This window comes from Aricia agestis, chromosome 21 (assembly GCF_905147365.1).
Source record: "Aricia agestis chromosome 21, ilAriAges1.1, whole genome shotgun sequence".
Lineage (NCBI taxonomy): Eukaryota > Metazoa > Arthropoda > Insecta > Lepidoptera > Lycaenidae > Aricia > Aricia agestis.
In genome coordinates this window covers 5076088-5102447 of record NC_056426.1, presented here as the reverse complement: position 1 = coordinate 5102447, position 26360 = coordinate 5076088, and the positions used below count along the sequence as shown (strand labels likewise).

General features: G+C 40.4%; 1 protein-coding gene and 1 long non-coding RNA gene across 2 annotated transcripts in view; one reads left to right on the top strand and one right to left on the bottom strand.

The window, feature by feature from the left end:
* Nucleotides 1-26360, top strand: part of LOC121737684 (octopamine receptor Oamb) — a 168585-nt gene that overhangs the window by 46148 nt on the left and 96077 nt on the right. The window lies entirely within an intron of this gene.
* On the bottom strand, nucleotides 9376-9530 carry LOC121737685. Its single transcript, XR_006037177.1, has 2 exons — nucleotides 9499-9530; nucleotides 9376-9468 (listed from the first exon to the last, which is right to left on the bottom strand). It is a non-coding gene; the product is annotated as an uncharacterized LOC121737685 (long non-coding RNA).

Here is a 26360-nt window from a genome sequence, read left to right as displayed (position 1 = left end):
GAAAACGTTCAAAATTTTCGATTAATAAATTTAAAAAAGTAGTCAAAGAATGTTTGTGTGCCAAAGCCTATTACAAGGTCAATGATTTCATAAACGATGGCACATCTTGGGAGTAGGATGGCTCCTTGCAAGGCTACTTCTACATTATTATATTATGACTTACAATTATGTATGAATGTTGACATTGTATAATAATTTTAAGTTACAATTGTAAATTTTATTTTAAACAGATTAATTTTTTCTCACTTTTTTGGTAAAAAGTGGGACCCTTTGCGAGTTTCTTACGCCGGTTCTTCTCGCCGGGATAGTTCCCGAACCGGTGGTAGGCACCATTAGCATCAACGTTCTGAAAGTATTTGTTACAAATCTATTCGAAAATAAAACATTTTTTTTCGTGGCATAGGCTATTCACAGCTTTTTTGACAGCTTCTCCATACTTCATCTGTCAAGTTAAGTGGCGGATAGCCTATTTGGCACTTATCGTGAAACTTAGTACCTATACATAAATATACAAAATGCCCGATTATCAAAGGAAACCTTTCATTTTTTGTCTCAAATCTGACTCTGTATTTTTGTTCTTTCGCATGTCATGCCAAGCCTGCTGGTCGTGTTTTTTCCTTATTTACATTACATCAAAATGGGTCGACACAAAGCAAATTGGCACGTGGCAACAGCGAGCCGCAAAAAATACCATCGATACCGAGTAATTAAAAAGCCGAAACAAATTTAGTCCGCTCAGACCCGCTTCGGTTAACCAATAGACTTAATCGTGATTTGCATTGCAAATACGACATTCAATCAATGTCCTAACCGCCACTTTTTATTAGCTTCGCGGTATGATTCACTAGGCGACGCGCGCGACTTATCTTTTTATTTTGAAAATACTGTATAAATCATCCACAGACCACAAGTCCACAACGGATTCAAAGTCCTAGTTTTATGTCAAACCCATCTGACAGAATATCATGTCCAACTGTGTCCAACATTAAATTGACATAGGGCTCCCGCACAAATGCGAATTCGCATCGCATCAATATCTGAGACGAAACTCATATTAAAAATGACATTGCGCTGCGAATTCGCACGAATTCGCAGTTATTGTGGGAACCGTAGGTTCGCCATCTTTGAAATCAATTTCTTCGGTGGTGCATTGCTTCATTGCGGTATAGCTAAGCCTTTAAAATCGTTCGGCTAGACTTTTTTTTAAATGAAATATCGGGGCAAACGAGCAAACGGGTCACCTTTTGGAATGCAACTTCCGCCCATGGACACAGCATCAGAAAAGCGGCAGGTGCGTTGCCAGCCTTTTAAGAGGGAATAGGGTAATAGGGGAGAGTAGGGGAGGGAAAAGGAGAGGGTAGGGAAGGGAAAAGGGTAGGGGATTGGGCCTCCGATAAACTCACTCACTCAGCGAAACACAGCGCAAGCGCTGTTTCACGCCGGTTTTCTGTGAGCCCGTGGTATTTCTCCGGTCGAGCCGGCCCATTCGCTCCGAAGCATGGCTCTCCCACGTCACACGACTTAATAACTATTTGACATTATAAGTAAAGAGTGATATGACGGGTTAGTTCACATTGCAACGTTCATCAACCGAATGAAAGTTATAGTCCGCGCAATCCACGAAGACGCGTCCCACTAATCCTCGTAATCGTTTATAGTATATGTGTGCAAGCTTCCGCCAATGTTTGAGTGTTATCGGTACACACTAATAACCTTTGAGTGCACGCGCACACTACAATAAATAGATCAATTAAGAAAAAGCGTCACGGTCAAAGGGAAAAATGCTCGCCCAAAAAGTGACGGGGCGCGTCTTGGTGGATTGCACGGACTATATATTTTTTAAATAGGGAATATTACGCATAGGTCGGAATAGAGGTCGTTATTAGCACATACTCTTTACATACATCTTTTGTTCTCCACTGAATTCCGACATATTGCAAACTTTGCAGTATAATAATATTATTATCATAATATTATAGGTATTATACAGTGTATAACAAAAATAAGTGATAATACTTTAGGGTGTATACGTGTTCCTTGTAGAGAGTACACTGTGAAAGTAGCAGCTTTGAAAGATGATTTTTTTTTCACTTTTGTATGGGCAAGGGCCCGAGCGTCACGAGTTTCCCCATACAAAAGTGAAAAAAAATTTGGTCTTCCAGCGCTGCTACTTTACAGTGAATTCTCTACAAGGAACAGGTACACATCCTAAAGTATTGTTACGGTACACGGTATACGGACATGTGGTGCCATCTAGCGGCAAACCAGCGAAACTGATCAGGGGACACACTAGGCATAAATCCCCTACTCGAAACTAGATGGCGCTAGGTGGTACATGCTGGAGCCTCCTAGAAAGTTCCCATACTTGTTTACTTGTTTACGTGAATCGGGAACTTTCTGGAATTCGTCTCGCCATATAAAAAGCCGCAGGTAGACGGCCCGGCAATTCAGTTCAGTTCGAGCGATCTTCGAGGCGACAACAAGTGATCAATAGTGAGTGAACCAGTGAAACCTGCGACTTGGCTACGACCTAGGACAGTGATAGTGCTTAGTGATTGGACCTAGTGATTGGTGTTTGGACTTAGTGCTAAGTGTTGTGACCTAGTGTTTAGTGCAGTGTTAATAAAGTCTTCAAGAGAGTCACCAGGTCTTTCTCTCCAAATCCTCGAACCCTAGCACGCGACCGAAAAACTTTGAATCCCTGTCGACGAAAAATGCGGAAAAGTAGGTGAATGAAATTATCCACAGTTATAGTTAATAGGGTGCAGGAGTGCATCGAGCTAAAAATGTATGATAAAAGCATATTTTTTTGGAAATTATTAATTATTTGTACCAAATAAAACATTACACACACTGTGCACACTACCATATTTTAAATGACAACCTTATACATACGAATTATGTCTATTTTTTAATGGTTGAAGTCTGTTGTCAACAATGATATATAATATAAAAACTCAAAGCAGATATGTTACTACCGCGCGCTTTGTGAGGCTTCAAATACGACCCAATCGGCTCGTCTTTTATTTAGTCTGTCTCTTTTATGTAAAAGGCATTTCGTATCTTTTGTTTCACTTATCTGTCAAATTTGTCAATGTTGTTCGGAAGAGATTTAAGCCGGAAAATAGTATGAACGTAACAGATCTGTATAAGTAGAATATCATTGGTTGTCAAATTAAAAATGGATTGTTGTTTTTTTTTTTTATTAAATCTGAAATAATAGTCAATACTTTAAACGGAAGCCCAAAGCAAAAGATAATTAAAAGGGTCTAATTTCGACCATTGGGCGATCTCTAGTCCCATTAAATAAGTTACAGAATATGACTTAATAATATGGCAACTGTAATCTTATCCTTTACAACTAGCGATATACGTGGGAGAGCCATGCTTCGGCACGAATGGGCCGGCTCGACCGGAGAAATACCACGTTCTCACAGAAAACCGGCGTGAAACGCGCTTGCGCTATGTTTCGCCGAGTGAGTGAGTTTACCGGAGGCCCAATCTCCTACCCTCCCCTATTACCTTTAAAAGGCCGGCAACGCACCTGCAGCTCTTCTGATGCTGCGAGTGTCCATGGGCGACGGAAGTTGCTTTCCATCAGGTGACCCGTTTGCTCGTTTGCCCCCTTATTTCATAAAAACAAAAAAAACTAAAGAACAAAAAAAAAGCGTCGGAAGCAAACCTCATTTTGTGCTGGAATATTGTGTATTTCCCCGTATTCAGAGCAGCTGGTGAATCTTAAGACCAGGCTGACATTCCTCGCAATCTAGCGTTTATAAAAAGCTCCCAACTCAAAGAAACATTTATCATTCTCTCTGTGAAAATGTTTTTTTTTTTTTGTTACAACGTTCAGTTGAGACTAGACGTATATTATTAACGAGCTTTTGCCCGCGGCTTCGCTCGCGTTAAGAAGTATTATTATATACAAACTTTCATCCCCTATTTGAACCCCTTGGGGTTGGAATTTATCAAAACCCTTTCTTAGCGGATGCCTACGTCATAACATCTACCTGCATGCCAAATTTCAGCTCGATCCGTCCAGTGGTTTGGGCAGTTCGTTGATAGATCACTATGTCAATCAGTCAGTCAGGTTTTATATATACAGTATGTAACAAAAATAAGTGATAATACTTTAGGGTGTGTACATGTTCCTTGTAGAGAGTTCACTGTGAAAGTAGCAGCGCTGAAAGACGAAATTTTTTTCACTTTTGTATGGGCAAGGGCCCGAGCGTCACGAGCAAGGGCCAAGCGTCACGAGTTTCCGCATACAAAAGTAAAAAAAAATTTTGGTCTTTCAGCGCTGCTACTTTTACAGTGAACTCTCTACAAGGAACACGTACACCCTAAAGTATTAACACTTATTTTTGTTACAACCTGTATAGATCTGTAAGTCTGTACATCCATACTAATAATATAAATGCAACAGTGTATATGTCTGTTTGTGAGCTCTCCACGCCAAATCGGTGAATCAATTTTGCTGAAATTTCGAGTCCCGGGAAAAAACAAAGGATACATTTTATCCCGGAAAAATTAACGGTTCCGGGCGTTTTGGGCGTGACCTAATATCAAATTCAACCGACGTTATAACCTGATATTGTAACGTTCTTTGTTTTGGAAGTCGGTTAACCGCGCAGGAACCGTACCACTTTCCGCCATTAAAACGACATCGGTTGACTCGATTTGATGACGTTAGTTCAGCGCGACCATATCACATACCAGCTGAGTCTTCAGATACTTGACCGAGTTTTAGATACGAAAAAATGTACGGTTGACCCGCGTAAAATTAATTTCCTCACAAAACATTTTACCTTACTGAATATTAAAACTTTTATCTTACTGTATACAGTGTGTAACAAAAATAAGTGATAATACTTTAGGGTGTGCACATGTTCCTTGTAGAGAGTTCACTGTGAAAGTAGCAGCGCTGAAAGACGAAATTTTTTTTTCACTTTTGTATGGCCAAGGGCCCGAGCGTCACGAGTTTCCCCATACAAAAGTGAAAAAAAAATTTGTTCTTTCAGCGCTGCTACTTTCACAGTGAACTCTCTACAAGGAACACGTACACACCCTAAAGTATTATCACTTATTTTTGTTACACCCTGTATAATGAATTTCCTCACAACACACTTGCGGACTTTTATCATACTGAATATTACGTTGATTCGACTATACTGAAAATCACGTATTATAGTTTATACGATAGAATTTTTTAACTTGTTATAAAACATGGAATGGTGTTAAGGTGGCTTTCGGAACTTTGCCGCGAGCGACCGCGACCGGTGAAAATTCAAATAAAATGCTACTTTATGACATAGAACATAAGTGTCATTTTCTACTGACATTTTGGTGGCAACCTAGTAGGTAGAGTAAAATAAAACCTATCGCCTATGTCATAAAGTGGCATTTCGTTTGAATTTTCGTCGGTCGCGGTCGCTCGCGGCAAAGATCCGAAAGCCACCTTTAGGATCAATTATTCAGACCGCAACGCGACGCGTAGATTGCATTTCTTAATTTGTATGGATTTGACAGATTCGCAAGACGTCTTTAAAATCTGTCAATTCAATACTATACTCCACTCGGGCTAACTTGTCGCTAGTGGTCATTGACTCCCTGTCAAAAACTTGTCATTTTCCATATAAACCGCGATTGACAATGAAGTGTCAGATATTGTTTATCGTGGTTTTATATGGAAAATGACAAGTTTTTGACAGGGAGGCAATGACCGCTAGCGACAAGTTAGCCCGAGCGGAGTATAATTTAGAAATGCATCTACGCGTCTCGTTGCAGTCTGTATTGACCTTTTTGAGAAAAAAATGTGCGATTACCGCGCGATAAACGAGTTGCTAAGCAACAAAGCAATATTTTTCAAAGTTTATCAAAACTTTTTCCTCATATTGTATGTCAACTGTCAGATGAAAATCCTCCAATAGTCGAGCTGCGAGGCTTGATTTTGACAGCGCGTATTGACGGTCTGACATCAAAGATTAACCTGGCCTTGTCGAAAATATTTTCGCTAGAAACCGTCTGTATAAAACTAGCTTAAAACAAAAACTAAATCAAAGCTTGATATTAAAATTACGCGTATACCAATATTATAAAGCTGAAGAGTTTTTGTTTAAACTAATCTGAGTTGTGACAAACTACTCTACCGATTTTTACGTAATTTGGCACAGATATAGAGTAGACCACGAGGAAGGACAAAATTTACTTCTTTGCTGGAAAATGTACAGTTCCTGAAGAATTCTTTATTCAAGCGGAGATCTTTTTCGTAAATCTAGATAATGATGAGGATGATAATGTAATTTAGATTTTTATACCGAAACTGTATCGAAACGATATCGAGACTATAATTTTAGCAGAATCGATATTATTTGACAGGCGAACTTTTGGCGGGTTCCCCGCGGGAAATCCCCGGAATGCGCCGCTAATAGAGCGTACGAGAAACACAACTTTGTCAATTCATTAGTTTCTACTTTGGCAGTAATTAGCCCAAAAGTTACGGTGTTTGACACAAATTGAGAAGAATCCGCGGATATTGGAAGATAATTTAGTGGTGTAGGCATACATTTTAGGGTCAATTCAGACTGCAACGCGACGCGTAGATGAATTTCTAAATTTGTATGGATTTGACAGATTTGCAAGACGTCTCACGCAATTGAAATCTGCCAATTATTCTCCCACGAATGCTTCGGCACGAATGGGCCGGCTCGACCGGATAAATACCACGTTCTCACAGAAAACCGGCGTGAAACAGCGCTTGCGCTGTGTTTCGCCGAGTGAGTGAGTTTACCGGAGGCCCAATCCCCTAACCCCTACCCTATTCCCTTCCCTACCCTCAACTATTCCCTTCCCTTCCCTTCCCTACCCTCCCCTATTACCCTATTCCCTCTTAAAAGGCCGGCAACGCACTTGCAGCTCTTCTGATGCTGCGAGTGTCCATGGGCAACGGAAGTTGCTTTCCATCAGGTGACCCGTTTGCTCGTTTGCCCCCTTATTTCATAAAAAAAAAAAAAATCAGTACAGAAATACATCTATGCGTCTCGTTGTGGTTTGAATTGACCCGCGGTGTTCAAACCTTTTAAAAAGTGAAATTTTGACAGACATACAAAAAGTAAAATGTTTCGTTTTTGTATTAATTGTCTCTAAGGTGGTGTCAGTACATTTCTAAAAACATGTTACATGAATCTTCGCACACTTTGAGAAGGGCTGTCCTAATGTATTTCAACAAACTCGGCCGGCAATACAAAACACATCAGCGAGATTAATAAAATATTCAACAAACAAATCGTCCGGGAGATAATTCGCTATCGCCGTTTCCGCGCCGCCGCGCCGCCTCCGCTGACCGGCCCGCAGGGTTGCCACTTGCCACACACGACATTTTTTTTTGCCCGCAGGACTACGAAAAATAAAAACTAAGGAAAAGTATAAATGCTTAGTACTCACATACGGTCTTGCTCGATAGTTTTACTCCAAATCGAGTAATAATTACTGTGTGGACCGCAAAACTCACAGCTCGAAGGCTCGCATCGAGCCGGCTTGATGGAATTAAATATATCGATTTAGAGTAAAACTATCGAGCAATGCTGAATGTGTGGAGGAAAGCCCGAGCCGTGGTTTTTACTCTAAGCGATTGCTCGATAGAGCAAAACCGTATGTGAGTACTTAGCATAATTACTGTGACAACAATTTTGTCCGCGAGTCTACAAAATGTGACCCGAATACATGCATCTCTACGTGGGAGAGCCATGCTTCGGCACGAATGGGCCGGTTCGACCGGAGAAATACCACGTTCTCACAGAAAACCGGCGTGAAACAGCGCTTGCGCTGTGTTTCGCCGAGTGAGTGAGTTTACCGGAGGCCCAATTCCCTTCCCTATCCTCCCCTATTTCCATCAGGTGACCCGTTTGCTCGTTTGCCCCCTTCTTTCATAAAAAAAAATGCATATTGCATACTTTATGCATGTATTAGGTACACAATTTTGTGTTTTTATACAAGTGACAATTATTCTTAAGAGCTCGCCTGACTCTAAAAATCAAACATCGTCCTTCTCTCTTCACACTCACGCCCGTCTTTCATACGCCAGGTGAAAAAGGACGGCGCGGAATCATTGCCGAGTTGGTTTTACTTGAATAAAAGACGGACTATAATGATTATGAAAAAAGTGTTTTGAGCAAATTTAGGTTTTATCAATACCTTTTTAGATATTAAAAAATACTAAAGAAAAGACAGCAAACTTCGAAGATCCAAGCAAAAATGTGTCTAAAACAAGGTTTTTTGTAAAAAAGAAACTATCGAGCATTTTTTGAGTAATCGTGTTTTCGTCTTGAGCATTTACTCAAGATACGACACGATTACTCAAAAATCTTTATGTAATATATATATATATATATATATATATATATATATATATATATATATATATATATATATATATATATATATATATATATATATATATATATATATATATATATATAATCTTTATGAACTGAAGTTACTTGTGTCAAAAAATCAGTTTTCTAGACCTTACAGATTTTGAGATCTAGGTTAAAGTATGTACTCAAGTTAGGGTCATATGGGCTCTTAAAATTGAATGTTAGTGTTCCGTAGCTATTGCCATATTATTTTAGTGTACGAAAAAGAACGGTATTCGAAGCTGTTGAAGTATGGGAGTTACGTTTCCGTAGGTTTTATTATTCGTAGCCGCAGGATTAAAATTAGAAAAGAAATTAGCTTAAGGGATCATTTCAAACCGCAACGCGGTACGCGTAGATGCATTTCCAAAGTACTGTCGCGGCATAGCCACTAAATCACGCGTTCGGGCGGACCCATTTTAACAAAATTAATATTACTAAAGTTACAAAGAATCAGCATGAGTCGCTAACTTTGTCATACCTAAACTTAAAGCTCGTAAGTAGATCTTCCCTTTTGTCGGGGGTTGATAAAATTCAACAATTTCGTTATCAAAATTTTCCTTAGATAAAATCTTTATAATATTTAAGTAAACGTGAGGATCAAAACGGGAGCGTAAAAACGTTATTAAAACCTTATTAGTAACTTTTCTTGGAAAATTAATACGGTGTGCGCGCTTCACAATTCGTAGGATTTGTAAAAATGCCTCTTTGTGATATTAAATATTGTCTTGAGATGTTGTGGGTTTATGTTTGAAAATTTAAATTAAATGCCGCTATTTCTTTACTTGTTTTTACATGTGGTGGCGTTTGTGGTGTGGTGGTTTTTGAAGCTTTAAGTTGCTACTTATATTATTATGATTTCGAGTTACTGCTTAGGAATAAATAATCGGCCAAGTGCGAGTAAGACTCGCGCACGAGGGGTTCCGTACCTGAGCCCCCTTTAAATATTTAATTTATTTTGTTTTAGTATTGGTTGATATAGCGGCAACAGAAATACATTTATTAATCTGCGAAAATTTCAGCTCTCTAATTACTATTACTGTTCTTGAGTTAGCTAGTCTAGCTATGGCGGTTCTTGAGATACAGCCTAGAGACAGACAGACAGACGGACAGACATCGAAGTCTCAGTAATAGGGTCCCGTTTTTACCCTATGGGTACGCTGTATCTCAAGAACCGCTACAGCTAGATTTCTGAAATTTTCACAGATTATGTATATCTGTTGCCGCTATAACAACAAACGTAATTTTTTTGCTATTTTTTGCTCGATGTCAATAATAGCAATAAGTAGGCACTTGAAATGTTCACAAAATACTCAGTTGTATTTATACTTAAATAATTAATAATAAAATTTTAATAAAATAAATAATTATAGGGGGCTCCTATACAAATATACACTATTATTGTTTTCCTATTTTTGCTCTATAACGATACGGAAACCTTCGTGCGCGAGTCCAACTTGCACTTAGCTCATTATTCTTTAATTACTGCTTTTTTGAAATTATTATTATTTTATTTTTGCCAGCCCTAGGCCACCCTCTCTTCGTCGACTTCAATAATCATTCGAAATGTAATATTTCAAGAGGGGCATCATTAGGACTGTTTTATCGATGTATTTTTTTCGCTTTTCCGCTCATAAATATAGGTTATTTATTATTCATCATAAGCATCGTGCTGCGCGTTCTTGAGACAGAGAGACATATAATTAATATTATGGGGAGGCGGAGGGAGCAGCATTTGTAACTTGCAACAGAAATAAGACAGGTGAAAATTAAACAATATCTGCTATCAGTAGCTTGTTGCATTGCTGTCGCAACTCGCAAGACGCTTAAGGCGACGCCTTGATAATTTGGCTGTAGCGATATCGATTTTTCTCAGCAATGAGTAAAGCTAAGAAATTAAAGTTCATTGTCAGTATTCATCATGTATTTGTCTTTGAATCACCCATAGCATAACACGATTGGTCAACTTTTATAACACAGAATAATCAATCAATAAGACCTCTGTAAAAAAGGGATTCCTATTTTACCAACAGAGGAGAGTGATTTAAGCTTCCAAAATTTGTACATAAATTGGTTCAAGCATACACTTTAATTTGCCATAGCTTATATGAAATGTATTAATGGTTTTTAAATAACGCGACAAAAACCATTTTGTCGCTTACGCCCTTTACATTTTTTGCTGTCCCATTGCTTGTTTTCTATGAGAGGCCGAGCTGGTCTCTCATAGAAAACAAGCAATCTAAAACGCTGCATCCTCACCTTAATTACCTTGCGACAGCAACGCAACAGGCGATCGGCAGCAGATTGAGACTACCCTTAATTTGATTTTATAACACGGCCTTATAGAAGACCGGACGTAAAACAACGATCGTCTATATAAATAAATTTTAAGCTTTGTTAGTCTCGCTAAAACTCGCGAACGACTGAACCAATTTGACTAATTCTAATTTAATGTTTGTGGAAGTCCAGGGAAGGTTTATATTAAAGTGCTACGAAGTTAACCGGGTTATCTAGAATAATAATAATATTATAATCCTCTGTAGTCGAAAACTGCAGTATCTTAAAGACAGTAAAATATCAAAAAACTTTTATCACGACACATAAATCGTATCAATTCTGGACACGTACGCGATATCTTGTATCTCCGTAGCATACAATTTGGCAGAATTTCACACAAATTGAATGTAGCAATTTAAAATAATCCTTACACACAAAATGTCTGCCAAAAAATCCTGGCAAACGCAACGGGCAGAAAGCCAGGAGGCTTGTTAGGGACACAGCACAAAACGGTATAACACTTTTGTACAAACGCGACGCGATCGGTTTGAGTGTATGCGTAAGCGCCGGGCGTTTTTACGTGGGAGAGCCATGCTTCGGCACGAATGGGCCGGCTCGACCGGAGAAATACCACGCTCTCACAGAAAACCGGCGTGAAACAGCGCTTGCGCTGTGTTTCGCCGAGTGAGTGAGTTTACCGGAGGCCCAATCCCATTCCCTTCCCTACCCTCCTCTATTCCCTTCAATTCCCTACCCTTCCCTATTACCCTATTTCCTCTTGAAAGGCCGGCAACGCACCTGCAGCTCTTCTGATGCTGCGAGTGTCCATGGGCGACGGAAGTTGTTTTCCATCATGTGACCCGTTTGCTCGTTTGCCCCCTTATTTCATTTAAAAAAAAAGACCGCACATAAATCTATACTTACCTACTAATGTTATAAATGCGAAAATGCTGTCTGTCTGCCGGTCTGTTCTCCCCTTCACGCCTAAACCGCTGATCCGATTTTGTTGAAAATTGGAATATGGATACTTAGAGTCCCGGGAAAGGTATATAGAAAAATGTATAGACTTCACGCAATGAAGTTTGGTCATCTACTATTGTAAAAAATAAAACTTTTATGATCAAAATAATTACTTAAATCTTGTAATTAAATATAGCAACATAATAATATTATTAAAGGAAAATATTTAAAGAAAATCCCGAGAAAAGGGAAGATAGTATTCATCTGATTGCTATTTTATATTCCTTATCCTCCAGTAAGTTTTATTTTTTACAAACGAGACTATAAAAGGTTTTATTTGAAACCCAGTTAATAAACTCGGTTAATAAAAACCCAATTGTATCAACCCTATCTTATCTAAATGAATATGAAGGTTTGTTCGAACCGTGCTATAAAAAAGATAGCATCGCATTAAGTGGTTGTAGGCCGGATCGATATAAGCTAGTTGTCTCCGGGTGACCACACAAACAGCGTAAGATTCTTGCTATCAAAGTTTCTGAAAAAGGTAAGATGTGCAGCGTAAAAAAAAGCAATTATGTGAATATTATGTTCCATTAGTCCACTATAAAAGTAACAGGGCTGAAAAAGTTACTTATATTATATGATATTATAAGGTTGAAACACTTATGGATTTTGTCGCGGAGCACTTTTATTATTAATTATTATTAATCCCGTCGTTTCGGCTGCTTCGGCTACTTATAACTTCTATGTTTCTCTGAGAAATCACCTTATGTCATGACTTTGTCTACACAAAATTTAAAAAAGTAATTATTTATTAAGTCTTATTGTTACACGCCATGAATTCGCACACATAAAAATTAAAAAAATAACTCTTTTAGCGCTGCTACTTTCATAGTAAAATCTCAAAATAGGACGGAGGGGACTCTTTTTTATTCATCCCAAAGAGCTTAAAATTGCCAAAGAAGTTGTTACTTCAAAAACACCATATCCGCAATTCGTTTCCACTGTGGTCACCCCAGCAAGGCTAGTATTCGCATGACATACTTCGAATTGATTCGAGATTATTGCCGGCTCAATCCGAACTAAGCCTTACGTCGTTGTAACACGGTCCATATTGGCGTATCGCGAAGTATTTTCTTAATAATTTCGGTAAGAATCTCTCTCGGGTTTACGCGGTGTTTCTGCTTCGGTCGCATTTTTCTGTTTCATTGTGTGCTTATAAGCTGATAACGGAACGGTCGAGTGCAAGTCGGGCGAGATGTCCCCGTCGTGTCATGATAAGATGTCGTTAGGGCTTTATGGAAGGTGCCTTTCACAGTATGCGATACGATATTGCTTGGAGAGCGATAACGTGACGGACACGATGGTGTGTCGTCAAATCGCGGTCGGCTCATTTGTTTACATACCCCTAAGCCCGGGCGCGCACTAGCGGCCTGGCCACACCATCTACTTTCGATGTCCGCCGCGACCTGGCCGCTGCGGCCTGGCCGCTAGTGCGCGCCCGGGCTAAGGGTCAATTCAGACCGCAACGCGACCCGTAGATGCATTTCCAAAGTACTGAATTGACAGATTTCAATTGCGTGAGACGACTTTCAAATCTGTCAAATCCATACAAATTTAGAAATGCATCTACGCGTCGCGTTAAACTCTGAATTGACCCTATGATTTCATTGTCTGTCCGTCCATCCGTCTCTCCATAGACCAAAACATTCTTTCTTTATCGTGTAAATAATCTAAAATTATATCGTCATGTCTACATTTTTCTCTTCATTTTTGATGTAAAACTTATAAACGAACTAGCTGTCCCAGCAAACGTTGTTTTGCCATATATTTTTTTTTTGGTATGAAAAATAGCTGTTGGCCGATTCTCAGACCTACTCCATATGCTCACAAAATTTCATAAAAATCGGTCAAGCCGTTTCGGAGGAGTATGGCAACGAAAACTGTGACACGAGAATTTTATACAGGGTGTAACAAAAATAAGTGATAATACTTTAGGGTGTGTACGTGTTCCTTGTAGAGAGTTCACTGTGAAAGTAGCAGCGCTGAAAGACCAAATTTTTTTTTCACTTTTGTATGGGGAAACTCGTGACGCTCGCGCCCTTGTCCATACAAAAGTGAAAAAAATTTTTCGTCTTTCAGCGCTGCTAGTTTCACAGTGAACTCTCTACAAGGAACACGTACATACACTAAAGTATTATCACTTATTTTTGTTACACACTGTATAATATTAGATTCACCTTCGATCTTCCCCAAGCCGGCGGCGTCACGATGATGATGATTGATGGCCGTTTAAGCGCCCGCTGCAACAGCTGGCGCTGCGGCTTTAATGGCCGAAATTACGCAAGGAAGCCCCCCAAAAGAAACTCACACCATATTGAATATCAAACTATGCTTGTGAGCGTTAAGTATGCGTGGTTAATATAAGTACTCATTACGATGTAAATCGCATCGCCACGTCATTGCAATGTCACCTGACCCTAAATATGTGTGCCAAAGAGTCAGTTCACGAGGCGATACCTGCGTGTAAATAAAGGCATATTGTATGTTTGCGCAGAATTTCTCACAGCTAGTAATTCACAAAGGCTACTTTAACGTCAAAATGTCCGGTTTCCAGTGTGTTTCCCGGGGCCGCGGGCGAAATATAATTACGGTAAGCGGCTACCACCGCAGGCCAAAATTTGCCATTGACAGATAAACCCGTTGTGCATTTGATAGCCCGCAATTAGTTCTCATTAAATACTGACCACAGTATAAATTATATACGGTAGATCATTTTCATAAAAACATAGAAATCGTTCGCATTCAGTCGTGATTTCAGAAACTTTAAATAGCAGAAATGGAGTATCACGTTACTTGCGCTGGAATCTTAATAGGCTTTTTTTTACTATAATGGCTGCCATACACGCTATGGTCTACCGGAGACGACACCTGTATGCCTGCGCGGGTGTCAGTCGAAATAATTGATTTTCGATTTTGCACCGGTCGCCTGCGTAAGTCCAAAAGACTGCACAGGTCTATTCTCACACACATTCCGGTCTACCTGAGCAGGTATACCTGTACCTGTGTGTACCTCTTCGGTAGACCGTAGCATTTATGGCTTACATAATTCAATAATTTTAAAAGTATCGAAATATTATCATAAATCAACCGAAATTTAAATTTATGTCCATTGTAAAAATGTGTATTTACAGTATTTAGTATCATGTTGTTTGACAGGATGTAGACTGCATTACAGCTGATGTATCGTGGGATTAAAATAGTAGCGCCGTACTTATATTTTTCTTGATGAATTTCCATTTCTAAAACACAGGCTGAATTACTCTACTGAATAACATTTATATTGTGCAACTAACTGGGTAATTAACATTTGCTCGCATAACATTGTTTTGTTTGGGCAAAATGGTCGATTCAAGTCTAGCTAATTTTAGTTTATAAGTATATTTTATTATTTAAACCTACATTGAGTACTAGATATTTTCCGTGACTTTAGGGTCAATTCAGGCCGCAACGCGATGCGTAGATGCATTTCTAAATTTGTATGGATTAGACAGATTTGCAAGACGTCTTCACCCTCACGCAATTTAAATCTGTCAATTCAGTTCAAATTTAGGCCAGCACTAGCGGCCAGGTCGTGGCGGCCAACTAGATATATACCTTAGTATGAAACCGCCATAGACCACGCGCACCTGGCCGCCACGTGGCCAGCGGCCACACCATATTACTCTCGATGGCCGCCGCGACCTGGCCGCTGCGGCCTAGCCGCTAGTGCGCTATTGGGCTTAGAAATACATATACGCGTCGCGTTGCGGTTGCGGCTGAATTGCCCCTAAATCTTGGGACATCAGCCGACGCGACGCAAAAACGCGTGTCATAAAACTATAATCAGTCTCATAGAGGCTGTCAAGTATATGAGCCTTTTGTCACATCATCTTAAGCGAATATCGCTTCAATATCACATTATACATTATCCAATATCGGCATTCGGGTCTTTGGGCCAGCCGGCGGCGTCTAGCGTATTACCAATAGAGCGGTTATATTAAATCATATTATTACCAACGGGCCCGACGGATGCTGTCCCGTCCCGTCTCAACTATTAAGTTTAAGGGTCAATTCGGACCGCAACGTGACGAGGCGAGGCGAGGCGCGGCCCGGCATAAATTTGTATGGATTTGACAGATTTCAATTGCGTGAGGCGTCTTGCAAATCTGTCAAATCCATATAAATTTTTAAATGCATCTAAGCGTCGCGTTGCGGTCTGAATATGCGGTATATTTTAAACTGAGTGCGTCCATTAGACAAGTAGAGTTCAGATACTTCTATTATAATTTTATGCTTGAAAGCCTGCGGCGATGTTAAATCGTGTGCTAATTTTGGACGAACTTTGACGCGGCCGGATGAGAATGGGCCGGCTCGACCGGAGAAATACCACGTCCTCACAGAAAACCGGCGTGAAACAGCGCTTGCGCTGTGTTTCGTCGAGTGAGTGAGTTTACCGGAGGCCCAATCCCCTACCCTTTTCCCTTCCCTACCCTCCCCTATTTCCTTCCTCACCCTCCCCTTTAATTCCCTTCCCTACCCTCCCCTGTTACCCCTTAAAAGGCTGGCAACGCACCTGCAGCTCTTCTGATGCTGCGAGTGTCCATGGGCGACGGAAGTTGCTTTCCATCAGGTGACCCGTTTGCTCGTTTGGCCCCTTATTTCATAAAAAAAAAAAACTTTGTCAAGTATAACATGTGAGGGCACGTTATGATTTTTACTACCCGTGTGATGTCATACAATGATGTCACATAATTCGTATGGAACTTCCTTTATTTAGGGTAAGGGTCAATTCAGACCGCAACGCGACGCGTAGATGCATTTCTAAATTTGTATGAAATTGACAGATTTCAATTGCGTGAGACGTAATGTAAATCTGTCAAATCCATATAAATTTAGAAATGCATCTGCGCGTCGTGTTGCAGTCTGAATTGACATTAAGGGTCAGTTCACATTGTCACGTGACGGGGCGACATAAATAATTAGCCATAATAAGCCATTCAAATTTGGAATAGGTATCCCGACACCGCGTGCGGCAATTCTTTGAATACCACGTGTATATTCTTGTGAAGAAAATAAAGTTCATGTTTACAAAGTAGCAAAACAAACATAAACCGACCCTAATCGTGAAGATATAACAAACAGTCGGACAGAAAGACTGTATATTTTACTTTTTTCCCTTACCAACACAATCAATCATATATTCATATCTCCATATCAAAACAGAGTCCATTTGTGCACCGTCATACATCATCGGCCACCTATCTTTCTATCTATCTATCCGTCGAAGATTTGGTACCATTATAATGATACACATTTGACGACCTCTGTGGCTCAGTTGGTGAGCTGTTGGTAGCTCAAGCCGAATTCGAAGCGAACCCTTCGAATTCGGCTTGAGCTACCAATCCCGCTGACGGAACAAAAAGTTTTCAAAGTTCCTGGGTCATGGATGTGTATCATATAATAAAAATCTTGTAAAAAATGTATATTGTACAGTATAAAAGTATTAAATATATTTCTGTTGTCTGGTACCCGTAACACAAGTCCTTCAGGTACTTATATTATATTATAACACATTGAATTGATGGGCTGGCTGGCTAAGGGTCAATTCAGACCACAACGCGTAGATGCATTAAATTTCTAGTTTTGTATGGATTTGACAGATTTGCGAGACGTCTCACGCTCAGGAATTCTGTCAATTCAATACAAAAGTCGCGGTCAGAATTGACCCTCATGGACAGCCTGATACAATGGTACATAAAAAAAATTACAACTGAACAAATCTCTCTCTTTTTGGAAGTCAGTTAAATACATCGCATCGCATCTCAATGCAATATAAACAGACCCCAAGATTAAGCAAGAGACGAAGCTGCATTGACGTTGCATAATAATAACTCCCACATCGGTTTCGGTGACGGTGGCGTTTCATTGAAACCAGGCCAGCTGCTCAGGGTTATTTTATAGTGCCCAAGTGTGTGCGCAGTACACAAGGGCACCCTCTATTCCTTTACTCTCATAACCCAGTGGGACGGAAGACCGACACAACCGGCGAGAGTTCAGGCGCAGGACCGACTTTTTACATGCCCATCCGACGCATGGATTAATTTACTTGTCAGACAATCAGGTAATCAGCCTGCATTGTCCTAACCAAACTTGGAAATAACATGTTTCCAACGCGGGAATCGAATCCACGACCTCCGAGTCGAGAGCCGCGCTCTATACTACTGGACCACGGAGGCGTTGCGTAATATAGTAGAATCGAAGTACCGAAAGATAGCGCCTACGTCGTAGCACGCCTACGCCGTAGCGGTGCTACGCCGTAACGCTGCTACGATAATTGCTACCAAAACAAACAAAGCCTTAATTTTGGCTTGTTTTGGCAACATCTAGTGCTAATTAAATACGCAACGTTCTCCGCGATTTGGTTGAGCTTATAATGCACGGGAACTGCACATTTTTCAAGGATGAAAATAATTATCCTTTGGCCTATTTGCTAAGTCTTTCGTTGCAAAGGAAGTATTCATCAAAGTCGTCTTCACTGTTTAAGAATAAAAATATGATAACACACATACAGATAGGCACACTTTTTTTTACAAGATAATTTTATACGTGGGAGAGCCATGCTTCGGCACGAATGGGCCGGCTCGACCGGAGAAATAGCACGTTCTCACAGAAAACCGGCGTGAAACAGCGCTTGCGCTGTGTTTCGCCGAGTGAGTGAGTTTACCGTAGACCCAATCGCCTCTTCTATTCCCTTCCCATCCCTACCCTCCCTATTACCCTTTTCTCTTAAAAGGCCGGCAACGCACCTGCAGCTCTTCTGATGCTGCGAGTGTCCATGGGTGACGGAAGTTGCTTTCCATCAGGTGTCATCACCCGTTTGCTCGTTTGCCCCCTTATGTCATAAAAAAAAATATAATATTTTTGGTCTTTTTATGAGAATTTTACAACCGTTATTACACTTTTACCTAGAAATCTAGCTCTTACCTCAGGAATAATGAAATGACAGCGCATAATAACCTCGCCCTTTAAGCAATCCTAGGTTTTAATCATTGTTGGAATAAAAATAAGGCTTTAAAAGCTCTCTGCTAGGTAGCGCTGCGTTTAGCATAAGTATTAGGGTGGTCGCTTGCCGGCGGATTTGCAATTAAAATTCAACTACCCGACTGCGACAGAGAGGGAAACGTTTTTGATGAAGCAATATGGAGATGCGCACTGAAAAATTACTCCTGCGTGGCTAGCCTGGTTTAAATTTAACCGACCATCGTCGTTAAAACCGATGTGGGAAGCATCATTGTTATCATACATATAATATATTGTCTGTCTGTCTATGTTTTTTTTTTTTATGAAATAAGGGGGCAAACGAGCAAACGGGTCACCTGATGGAAAGCAACTTCCGTCGCCCATGGACTTTTAAGAGGGAATAGGGTAATAGGGGAGGGTAGGGATGGGATGGGAAGGGAATATGGGAGGGTAGGGAAGGGAATAGGGTAGGGGATTGGGCCTCCGGTAAACTCACCCACTCGGCGAAACACAGCGCAAGCGCTGTTTCCCGCCGGTTTTCTATGAGAATGTGGTATTTCTCCGGTCGAGCCGGCCCATTCATACCTAAGCATGGCTCTCCCACGTATGTGTGTGTGTGTGTCTGTCTGTGTATGTCTACGTCTGTCTGTCTGTCAGTTACCTCTTCGCTCTTAAACCGGTATAGAAACATTAAGCTGTCTACACACCAAAGCCGCCGGCCCGGTTGCACAACCCGCCGGGCAAGGCCGGTGGCCTCATTTTGAAACATGCTTACTGGCGGCACACCAAAGCCGCCGGCCCGGCGGCATAACCCGTCGGGCAAGGCCAAGGCAAACAAACTTGCCGGTCGTTCTGTTGCCCGCTGCCCGTAGCCGCCGGGCCGGCGTCCGAATTGAAACATTCAGAAGCCGCCGGGTTTGCTCGCCGGCATTAACCCGCCGGGTTTGTGCCTTTAGGCGGCTTTACTTTTGTGTCCCGGAAGTAAATAGTTGATTGTTTTTATCCTAGGATTCAAAGTATCTGTACTGACTGCAATTTCCCTAAAACAGTTCGGCGGTATGTACAAAGGAAACAGATACACTTTCACATTAGTGATATTATTAGTATGGATGTGTCACGAACCAATAATACACGAGCCTTATTAATGTCATGAGGACAGTTATTATTATTCATTTATTGTAATGCCATCTTTCTTGTTATTGTTTTTCCCGTAACGGAAATAAGAAATATATTATCGAACCAATTTATGGTAAAACCAATAAGTAGTAGATTTACCTTCGTGACTCAGTGAGATGGATAACCGACACGACTAGCGAGAAATCATACGCAGGACTTTCATATGTTTTTATATTATGCTTATTTTATGACCATGCGTCATTTAAAATTAAATCAGATAAACAGATGCATTATCATAACATCAGATAAAAAGATGTATTATCATAACATCAGCGGGGCTAAAATGAGCACATTTAGCAATTCCTCTCGTCAATTCAGCAAATGAATTGTCAAAACTGTCAAACTGACAAATGTCAAATTAGTACGAATTACTACAATTAAATATGAACGTGGGCGGTGGCGCTGCTCGTAAAGGAGAACTGTCAAAAATGACGTTTTTGTATGATGGCAGCGTTAGTTCCTTTTTTCGACACGTTCATTTAAAGACTTGTCGTGTTGGAGACATGAATTGCAAGCAGACTTGCATTTTACGATTTAAAAGAAAATGAATCATATTATGATTCTTAGTGTGATTCTCCAAAGCGACCATTTTAGCCCCGCAGATAAAAAGATGCAATATCATAACATCAGATAAAAAGATGCATTATCATAACTAAACAAAACTTAAGTGCAATGTAGTTCTGTACAACACACAGTAGGCGTAACCACGCCTAGTGTGGTATCTCACCGCAAACCTTCACCACTCAAACGAGTGTGTCACCACATTAACCCGTCAGTGTTTCACCCATAAAAGTTAACATACCTAGCAGAATAGAGAAACAAAAACTATCAGTAACACTGCGTGGTAAAAAGAGACGTGTGATACATGACAGCAGCACTCTTTTTTTGACGTGTAGTCGGCACGTGCCGCACGTTGAAAATTTAATCTCATAGAATTCGTTTTCAATCATGCTTGTATAAGTGTATACGTACACATATTTTTCACAGAGATGAAAACCAATTTCGGTTTCGTTTGATATCTTGAGATTGTTGCTCTATTCCGCTAGGTATATTAACTTATGATCACCACTCAAACGAGTGTGTCACCTCATTAACCCGTCAGTGTGTCACCGCCCATACCCGTCAGTATGTCACCAACCTAACCCGTCAGTGTGTCACCACCCTACGCCAGTGCCTCATATACCAGTGAAGAGCCCTCAACGTCTCCATTCCGCGCCGCTGAGACCGTAAAATTCCAATAACGAGGGCCCGGGCATGAATTAAAACATCGTGAGTTTGGTTTCAATCTACTGGTACAGTTTTAGGGTTAATTCAGACCGCAACGCGACGCGTACGGCGTAGATGCATTTCTTACGTATAAATTTGACAGATTCGCAAGACGCTCTCACGCTCACGAAATCTGTCATTCATCATCAGCCTATTGCCGTCCACTGCTGAACGTAGGTCTCCCCCAATGAGCGCCAACCATCCCGATCTTGGGCAGCCCTCATCCAACCGCTGCCAGCCACTTTCTTCAAATCGTCGGTCCACCGTGCTGCGGGACGTCCTACTCTATGTTTGCCTAAGCGTGGTCTCCACTCTAACGCTTGTCTGCTCCATCTACCGTCTTCCCGTCTGCAGTCATGACCAGCCCACTTCCACTTCAGCGTGCTAATTCTATTTTTATTTTTTTTATTAAATAAGTGGGCAAACGAGCAAACGGGTCACCTGATGGTAAGCAACTACCGTCGCCCATGGACACTCGCAACATCAGAAGAGCTGCAGGTGCGTTGCCGGCCATTTAAGAGGGTATAGGCTCTTTTCTTGAAGGTTTGCAGGTCGTATCGGTCCGGAAATACTGCTGGTGACAGTTCATTCCAGAGTTTTACAGTGCGCGGCAGAAAGTTACGCGAAAAACGCACTGTGGAAGACTGCCACTCATCAAGGTGATGAGGATGGTATGTTTTTCGCGTGGGACGATAGCGAAAAGTTGCAGGTGGTATGATTCCGAACAATTCCTCAGAGCACTCCCCGTGATACAACCGATAGAGGATGCAGAGTGAAGCTACATCTCGGCGTAATTCCAGGGGGTCCAAGCTGTGTGAAACACTATGGCAGTCTATGAGCGATGTCGGTGACTTTAGTTCTCTAGCGAATGAAATGAAATCTGTCAATTCAGTACAAATTCAGAAATGCATCTACGCGTCACGTTGCTCGGCAAAGGTTTGATTTCTTCTTTCACTCACCTCTTTATTTACTTGCTACATTTTTAATAGAGTCCGTATTAAAATCTAATAATATCAACATTAAATAGTTCTAGCTTAGGTTTTAGATTTGGTTTAAACCTTAATTATAGCGGTATAATGTTATTTAGCTAATTTTGTATCGCATTTCGTGTATACGCACCATAATAATTGTAATCGTACATCGTTTGCATAATTTAGAAATATAAACATTTCCTTTTTCAAACAACCAGATCATCAAAGATTTCATCGATTTGCCGTCTCCTTCTTTCCTATTACGTATTTCATTAGAGCGAGAGAGATCGGAATACAAATAGAGATAATGAGCTAAGCGCTCGCCGATCAAATAAAGACATGAGTGGATAAAGTGAGTAACTAACATTTTACAACATAACGACCTCTATGGCTCAGTTTGAGGGCTGTAGGTAGCTCAAACACTCCTGAGATCATGTCAAAGGGTTTTCGTGGATGGTTACCACGAAATTGATCCTGGCGAAACAGGGGTTGCAGTGGTGGGAATGTGTGATGGGCCATTTGCCCGTTTAAAAAAAAGCTCGTAACTTGCCTGCTTCATCATCTAGCTCATAATATATTATGATCTAATTATACAGGTATATATTAATATAATCCACATTTTTTTAATCATTTTCCTGGTCCCTAAAACTTCAATTTATTAAAAAAAAATACAGTCTTCAAATTGTTAGTTACCCACTTCATCCGCTCGTGTCTTCAAATACTGGTGCATTTTTCAACGTAAACGGTTCATCTAATTAGGCAGCTTTTGTGATGTCGAGAATATATTTATTTTCCAGTGATATTTCATGAACTTCAAATGGTTGTAGGGCCCGGCCACAACAATGCGTTGCGGCGTCGTATCGCAATAACAACATCGCACAGAAATGCGATGCGATGTCGCAACGCAAAAATTTCATATAGCACTCTAAAGGTGCCCATACACGGGACAATTATCGTAACGATTTATCTCCTCAATGTTAAAATCGAACGACAAATTGTACGTGTGTAGCAATATCGCAAACGATTTTACGTTCAAAAGATCGATTGGACGATTTTCTTGACGATCGATCGAAACGACAAATTGTCCCGTGTATGGGCACCTTTATTTACATCTGAAATTTTAATGGTGCGTTCTGCGGCGTCGTAGATTTACTCGATGCGGCGCCGCAACGCACTGTTGTGGCCTGGCCCTGAGCCCCTGATTTACGATAGGGAAAATATTAAAAGGACATGACGACTCAGAGCCCCTGGCCATGACGTTTTCTTTATCGCTTCTTTAAACAGGATGAAAAAAATAACTGACTGAGCACCCGGCAACCTTGTTTTGCTATATAAATTATTTCTAGTATCAATATAAAATATTTCTAGTAATCTATATATTAATACGTGAGCCAAAAACTTTGTATCCCTTTTGACGAAAAATGGGGAAACGTAGGTAAATGAAATTTTGCACAGTTATAGTTTATATGGTGAAGGAGTGCATCGAGATAATAATATTATTTTGAAATTACTTATGCTTTTATCATACATTTTTCTAACAAATAAAACATTACACACACTACAACATACACACACTAGGAAACATAACAGATTTTTGAGTGACAAGCCTATACATACGAATTATACTCTTTTATTTATGGTTGAAGTCTGTTGACAACAAGGTGACAAATTGAAAATGGATTATAGTTTTTTTTTATTTAATCTTAGATACTATTAGACAATGCTTACACGGCCAGTCTGAGACCAGCTGAGTCCCAGAGACAAGTTGAAAAAAATATGATAAAGTCAATATTTTTTTACAAAATATAGGTAGTAGTCCTAATGTCGCTGAAACTAAGGTCGAATTTCGACCATTGGGCGATCTCTAGTCAATATAAAAAGTAGATAAAAACCTATTCTCAGGCCTAAATGTACATACAAAATTTCATTAAAATCGGTTGGGCCGTTTCGAGGAGTCCGCGCACAAATACTGTGACACGAGAGTTTCATATATTAGAAGGATAAAAACATACGATAATATTTTTATCGTTGTAAAATGTACAATTTCCGCGCAATATCTTAAAAATGTCTTAAATGTCTTTTTTATTTTATTTTAAAAGTCGAACTTCGCAAAGGGCTTGCTCATCTCATGTCCGCCCTTGGGCTTGACCCTCTGAACTCGTGAAGGGCTGCGTGATCGAGGGCCCCGGAGGTGTCTTATCTTCAAGGACGTCTTGAAGTAGCGCGTTGCCATGTCAATACAGTTATGTTCGGTGATTTTGTAGGTCTCTAAAGGTACCATTCCGATCTTTGCCGCGGCTTACCGCGACCGACAAAAATTCAAATAAAATGCCACTTTATGACATAGGCATACGTTTCATTTTACTCTACGCCACTGGATTTTACGCCACAAGCGGCGGCAGCATTGGTCGCATAACAAATGTCAGTAGAAAATGATACCTATAGATACATATAGACATAGTCCTATCCTACTTCCTATTAATATTATAAAGGCGAAAGTTTGTTTCTAAAAAACTACTGAACGGATTTTAATGAAACTTTACAATAATATAGCTTATACATCAGAATAATACATGGGCTACAATTTTAATCGACTTTCAAAATGGGGGAGGCGTTATGTTCGTTTTCTTATGTTCAAAGATTACTCCGCCGTTTGTTAACCGATTTTCAAAATTTTTCTTTTGGTTCGTAGGGTATTATCCTAATTTGGTATTATATTCACAATCTCAGGAACTACAGGTCCGATTTAAAAACTTATTTCAGTGTTAGATAGCTCATTTATCGAGTAAGACTATAGGCTATATATTATCACGCTAAGATTAAGACCGAAGAAACTCAGGAAAATGTGGGAAAACGGGGGAAATATTAGAAATTACGAACCACTGGAGCAATTTCTATGGCAATATTTGGCACAGATATAAGACCAAGTGAAGGGAGTAGGGACATAAGCTATTTTTATGGGAAAATGTACTGTTTTTCCCATTAAATAGCTTATAAAATTTCAAAATTTCTAATTTACGCGGGCGAAGCCGCGCGGGACATCTAGTCTGTCGTAAAGTGGCATTTTATTTGAAGTCGGTCGCGGCTAGCTGCATAAAAGGTCAGCGGGGCTAAAATGGTCGCTTTGGAGAATCATATGACCTAATGAATCATAATATGATCGCAAATCGCGAAATAGTCACTCTGTTTGAATGTCATTCGTACTAATTTGACATTCGTCAGTTTGACAGTTTTTACAATTCGTTTGCTGAATTGATTGAGAGGAATTGCATAAATGTGACCATTTTAGCCCCGCTGAAAGTTACCTTAATAATAATATAAATGCAAAAGTGCGTCTGTTTGTCCGTTACCTTCACGCCCAGAGCGCTGACGGCTGAAGTCTGAACCGTTTTGCTGTTTGGTATCAAGATACATCGAATTCCTGGAAAGGACATAATGGTGGATTTACACGGGTCGATTTTAGCCGTGCGGCAAATCACTAGTCGAATCGCCTGTCCAAGCCGAATGGCCACCCCATTTACACAGTTCTACAACAATCGCTTGTGACTATTTCATTCTTCGTGAAAATGTCGCATTGCGTAGGGGCATTGGAATCGTTCGAGCATCCATTGTTGGAGAAATAATTGACCAATTAAAATGAAGGAAAAGGTACTAATATAAGGTACGGTACGGTACTACAGTGCCGACAAACTATGTATTCGCAGCAAGCGATCGCTTGCGACTGAGCGTCGGTACGGTCGATTTTAGTCACTAGCTGCACGCGGCCGATGGCCGCGCGGCAAAAGTCGGTTGGCAGGCTACTTTTGGGGCATGCGGCATAGCCGAATTGCCGTTTAGACAGTCGATTTTGGTAAATCGTGCGGCTATAGTCACCCGTGTAAACCCCGCATTAGGATACTTTTTAACGAATTGCGGGTGTCATCTAGTATTGTAATGTTTACGGGGTAGGAACCCATTCAACGAGTTTTTTGTTATGGGTGGCTGAATCCTATGTAATGTAGGGTTAAAAAAATGATATTCTCTCACCACGAAATAAGCTCTGCGAATTCGATTTTGAGTTCATTGAATAAACCCTAAACTGCGAACCCCGAAATGGGTCAAACGGTTATAGAGGTCTGGGGGATTTATTGACCCCATAATTTTTGACCTTTGATTATAACCGGACCCCAGATCGGGGTCAAGTCGAGATGGGATAGATAAAATATAAGTGTAATAAATAAAAATTCAAAGGGTT